Consider the following 6244-nt stretch of genomic DNA (forward strand, 5'->3'; position numbering starts at 1 on the left):
AGAACAACCTTCCCTCCAGCTCTTTGCCGGGCCACCATCTTACCAACCGGTCTCAACTCAGATGTCACCTCCTCAGACAGGTCTCCCCTGACCACCAGCTACAGTAGAGCCCTGGTCACTCTTGGTTTTCTCATCTGTGAAATGGGGCCGCCGGTGTTGTGAAGAGGGTGGAAAGACAGTGGGGAAGGGGGCTGAAGTACCGGCCGGCGTGGGGCAGGCGCTGGGTCCCGGTGAGTCCTCCCTTCTCATCAGCACCCACAGTCCCAAGGCACGGCTGACCCTGAGTTGGCTGGACCCAGGAGAATCCTTTGCTGGGGGTGGACGCTGGGCTCCTCTGCCCACTTGACTGTGACTTACTTCACTTTGGGGCCTGGCTCTCTCTGGGCTGTCCTCCTCCTCGGGCCTGCAGACGCCCACTACCTGAGCTTTGTCTGGGGCCGTGGAAGGAGGCCCGTGGCCCAGGAGAGCCCTCAGGAGCGGAGGGCTCAGGGCTGACGCAGGGCCCATCCCCACTGAGCCAGGCTGCCAGGGTGCGTGTGGGGACAGCGCCTGCTCCTGCCCTGAGCGGCTGGGGCTGCTGCTCCTGTCTTGGCTCTGGGAGTGAGGGGTGCCTGGTTTGGGCTCAAACCCCTCCAGATCCTGCCCCAGGGCCCCCTTCCCCCTGACCCAGCCGACTGGCCTCAGGGCACAGCCTCACTGCAGCCATTGCTTCCAACCAGGTGTCCTGAGTGGGCCAGAGGCTGGTGACAGGGCCCTCGGCCAGAGTGTGCCAGCCCAGGCCGACCCCCAGGCCCCGGAGCCAGCCCGCCCTGGCGCGGGCAGGTGGAGGCCACTGGGCGTTCCCACCAGGACGGGGCGCTGGCCCAGGATAACAGGATCTTCGCCACTGACGCCAGCCCAGCCCAGCCACCCCGAACCTTTTCAGCTACATTCCTGACTCCTCCTTTCTGCTCCTCACCCTGCGCAGCGCCAAAGGACACAAAGGCAGGATTAGATCCGCTCCCTGGAGCCGCAGGGTTTGGCTTCGAGTCCTGCCTCCCTCTTGTTAGCGGGGTGACTTCACCTAAGCTACCGAATTTCTCTCGGCCTCTGCTTCGTCACCAGGAAAATGGGGAGAGTGGGACCCCTGCCCTCTGCTTAGGAAGGGGCTTGGGAAGCTTGGGTGGGCAGCTCGTCTCTTCTCAGCTTCTCTCGTCCTCAGGGCACCGTCCCGCTCTCATGCTCTCCAAACGGCACAGAGCATCCTCATCGTGTGTTTTTAAAAATATATATTTTTTATTGATCTTTTTACAGAGAGGAAGGGAGAGGGAGAGTTATTTTAAAACACGAGGAACTTCCACACAGGATTGGATTTGGGGCTTTTTTGAAAAGTGGGAAGGGTGGCTCGCTCTGCCCCCTATTTCTGCAGGGCAGTGGTCAGTGGACGGAGCGGTGGCTGCTCTCAGGCGTGTGCTCTGCTGCTGGCCACAGGCCCTTACAGGGCATTGGGAGGACAGATGAGTGAAGGGCTGTGAGGCCCTAGAAGTAGCGCGTGGCCCTTGGGAACCCCACAGAAACCTCACAGTCAGTGTTCCCATCGCCTCGACGATTCTAAGCCTCGCTTCTGGGGGCGGGGGCAGGAGGGAGACGGGGCACTGGCCGATGATGGACCCCAGCCAGGCCTGCCCATGGTTGGCTGGGGGGCACTTGTGTGCACCATCCCGAGGTGCTGCGGTTTGGGCACAGGTGGCTGAGGAGCCAGAAAAGGGCCTGGTGCTGGCGCTGTGATCCAGGCAGCATCGCAAGGAGGCCTAGGAAGCCACACAGGAACTTGGGAGCCCAAATCCTCTTCTGGGAACTTAATCCCCATCCCCCACCGGCCGGCTAGGTCTCGGTGGGAGGTCCTGGTAAGCCACGGGGAAGGACTAATTATAAACTCCCAGGCTCTCCCTGCCCCATGGAAGGGCTTCCGTGGCTGATGGGCTGGGGTTGTTTTCCTTGGAGAGATTAGCATCCCAGAGGCAAAGCGGGGGGACGTGGCCTGGGAGCCAGGCAGACCCGGGTTCAGCTTGCCGCAACTCTCCCATCTGTAAAATGGGAATATGCCCACCTCACAGGACGGGTGGGGGGGGTGTGTGGAAACGGGTCCGCGTGGTGGCCACGTCACAGTCACAGCTCAGGTGTTCAGTGGGTGGGTGTGTGGGAGGTGTCCCACTCCCTCCTGCCCTCAGTCTCAGCAGTTTGCAATGATCTGTCCACTCACGTTCTAACTTCCTTCTCGACACACAAGAGCGGGGACCCTCGTGTTTGGGGGCTTGTTCAGCCTCCCCATCTGCATGGCCCCAGCTGCGCCTGCCTGGTCTGTTTGAACAGCCTTCCTGCTGGCCTCCCAGCCTCTAGTTCCTCTCCCCGAAGCCGTCCTCAAAACGGCTGCCAGGACGATCTTTCAAGAAGGACACTCATGTCCCAGTCCCAGCACCTGCCTGGCTCCCCAGGGTCTTCATGATCAGCTTCCGGATTCCTGGACTGGCACTCCAGGTCCTCCTGCCGTGTGGCGAACCTGGTGGGCAGCCATCGGCCAGCTCCGCTGACCACTGCCCTGCAGAAATATGGGGCAGTGGCAGCCACACCTTTCAGTTTTTCAGAGAAGCCCAAAATCCAACCCTGTGTGAAAGTCCCCAATGTTTTAAAATACGGTGAGGCTGCTCTGGGCCGTCTGGGGAGCACATGAGTGGGAAGGGGCCCTGAGGATGAGCGAAGCTGAGACAAGACGGCCTGCTGACCACCCTCATGCACGCTCTTTTCTTACCATAGAGCAGAAGCTCTTGCCCTGACCGGTTTGGCTCAGTGAATAGACCGTCGGCCTGTGGACTCAAAGGTCCCAGGTTCGATTCCGGTCAAGGGCACGTACCTTGGTTGTGGGCACATCCCCAGTTGGGGGTGTGTAGGAGACAGCTGATCGATGTTTCTAACTCTCTATCCCTCTCCCTTCCTCTCTAAAAAGAAATCAATAAAATATATTTTTTAAAAAATAGAGCAGAAGCTCTTAACTGGTTGGGGGGGCGGGGGGGGGCTATGTTTTGCCACCTAGAAATCTAGTGCGTAGATGCTGCTAACCATCCCTGGCCTCTACTCCTCACAACAGAGACGTGTCCGGCCCCGAGTATCAATGGTGCCCGGGTTCCCGAGAACCTGCTCTAGAGTTGTTGGTGACAGCCAACTGCTCACCCAGCCCCCATTGCATCTAAGTGGGATCATATGATTAGTTCTCACCAATGGACTGTGTGCGTCACTCCCAGGAGGAAGTAGTTTAAAAAGATGTCTCCTCCATTGCATCCCCTCCATCAACGTGTTGGTCAGATAGAACTTAGTAGACAGACATTCTGGTTTAATAGAACATCTGGAACTTAGAGGAGGGAAGAGCCACAAGGTGGAAAGAGCCTGGGTCCCAGTCACTGACCAAAGGCACCACCAGATGTTAACAGAAATAAACTCTTACTGTGTTAAGTTCTGGATTTATCTTTAATAGAAGACAGGGTTATCTGGACGAATAGAAAATAATCTGTCAGATCATCTTTATTCTTTTTTTAAAAAAAAAATTGATTTTCAGAGAGAGAAGGGAGAGGGAGGGAGAGAGAAACATCAATGTGAGAGTGAAACATCGAGCAGCTTGCCCCCAGGTCATGGAAACAAGAAAATGGTGGAACAGAGATTGAAGCCTCATCTCTCTGACTCACGGCCTTTTTAACCCATCGGTGTACCCGTTTTTATCCTCTAAGTATTTGAAGTTCCAGCACATGCCTGGGGGGCTTTCTCTCAGCCCTGCCAGGGGCAGGTTGGCAGGGCCAGGGTGGTAATTTTTCCGGGAGCAGATTTCAGCCAGTGAGGGGTGTACTTGGAGCATAAAGACCCCAGCTCCCTCGCCCGCTGTGGTGGGATACTCTGAATGCATCTTCCACCCAGTCTCCTGGAGGCCGTGGTGGGATTGACTCCTGGTTGCTCAGAATGGCAACTGTGAAGATGGTATGAAGATAACACCTTCAAACACCACACTGTACAGTTCAAGATGACATATCTCTTTGTCCTGGCAAGAAGTAGACATGTAGTTTAATTTTTAAAAAGTGCTTTTATTGACTTCAGAGAGAGGAAGGGAGAGGGAGAAAGAGTGAGAAACATCAATGATGAGAGGGAATCATTGACTGGCTGCCTCCTGCACGCCCCATACTGGGGATCGAGCCCACAGCACAGGCCTGTGCCCTGACTAGGAATCTAACCATGACGTCCTGGTTCATGGGTCAACACTGAGCCACACTGGCCGGGCATGTAGTTTAATTTTATATATATATATTTCTTTATTGATTTCAGAGAGGAAGGGAGAAGGAGAGAGAGATGGAAACATCAATGATGAGAGAGAATCATTGATTGGCTGCCTCCTGCACGCCTTCTACTGGGGACCAAGCCCGCAACCCAGGCATGTGCCCCTGGCTGGAATCGAATCCGGGACCCCTCAGTCTGCAGGCCGACGCTCTATCCACTGAGCCAAGTCGGCCAGGGCTGTAGTTTAATTTTTTATCTCAGCATCAGCTTGGCTGTGTTTCTCTTTTTGCTAGGACTGCTAGGAAGCTCAGAGAGAAATCTGCTCAGGTGCATTTTTATTTCTGAAGGATCCCCCACTTTGACATATGGTGTCTCAACTTTCTGAGTTCGTATTTAACTGGATGTGTGATGAGTCATTCATATTGGCCGCCTCAGAACCTGGTTGGTAGGAAGTTAGAAACGCATGGCAAACAAAGGGCGCCGTTAATTGTAGGAGTTTTGGAATCAAATGGACCCGGATTTAAGTCCCAGCTCCACAGCTTGGAGGATCTCGGGCAATCATTTCACCTCCTGCACCTGGGTGTCCTCCTCATTAAGTGTAGATGATGGGGCCCACTTCCTAGAGAGGATTGTAAAGCATCAAGCACAAAGCTGGGCAGAAGGTAAATGATCAACATTAATTGCCATTATTGTTATAAGGGCTTTTATTCTAATGACGAGGGGAACAGACTCAGGGAACTCTGCCCCCAGTCCCCAGGCTTGACAATCAGGAACAAAGAGCTTAGTCACCAAGCCAGGCTGAAGGTCTGTGAGGGCAGGTAGATGTCAGTGTCACCATTTAGTACAGCGTCTAGCACAGGGGTGGGCAAACTTTTTGACTCGAGGGCCACAATGGGCTCTTAAACTGGACCGGAGGGCCGGAACAAAAGCATGGGTGGAGTGTTTGTGTGAACTAATATAAATTCAAAGTAAACATCATTACATAAAAGGGTACGGTCTTTTTTTTTTAGTTTTATTCATTTCAAATGGGCCGGATCCGGCCCGCGGGCTGTAGTTTGTCCACGGCTGGTCTAGCACATACTCAACATCCGTGAATGAATGAATCAATGAATGGGCAGCTACCATCGGCCAAGGTATGCAGCTCTGTTTGTGGGTGCCACGCAGCCAGGGTGTCTAAGGGCCCTTGAAGGCCTCCCTCCTGTGGTCTCGGGGCACACAGGCATTCTTCTTTAATCCTCACAGCAACCTAGGTGTGGGCTGTCTCCCAATTTACAGATAAGAGAATGGAGATGCAGAGACACAAAGCAATTTGTCCAAAGTCACCCAGGTGATGGGTGTTAAAGCCCCCAGGCCAGGAGACCCCTCCTCCCCATGAGCTTATTTCAGTGTCTTCCTCCCTGACCACAAAGACTCAGCTCTGTCCTCAGAAATGTTTGGAAATTTTTATTTAAATGTCTTGTGTTCCCTTTTAACCAACACCAAAAAGAGAAAAAGTTTCTTGCCGTTCCAAACAGGGGAGTCACTTCAGAGAGGAGCTGGCGTGTGTGTGTGTGTGTGTGTGTGTGTGGGAAGTGTCTGCCCGCCAGGTTGCGCTTCCCAGCCCAGGCCACCGAGGAGCTGGATTCCTGGGAGCCCTGGGAGGCCTGGGATGAGTGAGTGAGCAAACCCCCAGCCTGAAGAGGAAGGCTTGGTCTCCCCTTCAGGTGGGGACATGAGCATGGAGGGCCCTGGTAGGTTCCAGACGGAAGGAGAGGGGAGTGGGAGGGTCAGATCTGGAATGTTCCATGGATGCTCCAGAGCCTCCGGAGCTGGAGAAATATGTTTGCTAGAAAAATAAGATGCTTTGAGGATTTCTGCAGTCTGTGTTCTCTGCCTGCCCAAGAGAAACCTGGCCTGTTGGCCAAAGGGGCCGCGGGGTGGGGGTGAGGGTGAGGGTAGGGGCGGGGGC

The 6244-nt window shown here is 54.6% G+C and overlaps 1 long non-coding RNA gene across 1 annotated transcript in view; it reads left to right on the plus strand.

Annotated features, from left to right (window-relative positions):
- LOC107181416 overlaps positions 1–5991 on the plus strand; it is an 8830-nt gene extending 2839 nt beyond the window's left edge. Inside the window, exons 2-3 of the long non-coding RNA XR_001512117.1 lie at positions 3809–3814; positions 5902–5991. This is a non-coding gene — a long non-coding RNA (uncharacterized LOC107181416). The remainder of the gene's footprint in view (positions 1–3808; positions 3815–5901) is intronic.
- The last annotated feature ends 253 nt before the right edge of the window (positions 5992–6244 follow it).

The sequence above is a fragment of the Myotis davidii genome, unplaced genomic scaffold (genome assembly GCF_000327345.1).
Source record: "Myotis davidii unplaced genomic scaffold, ASM32734v1 scaffold149, whole genome shotgun sequence".
In the NCBI taxonomy this organism is placed as follows: Eukaryota; Metazoa; Chordata; class Mammalia; order Chiroptera; family Vespertilionidae; genus Myotis; species Myotis davidii.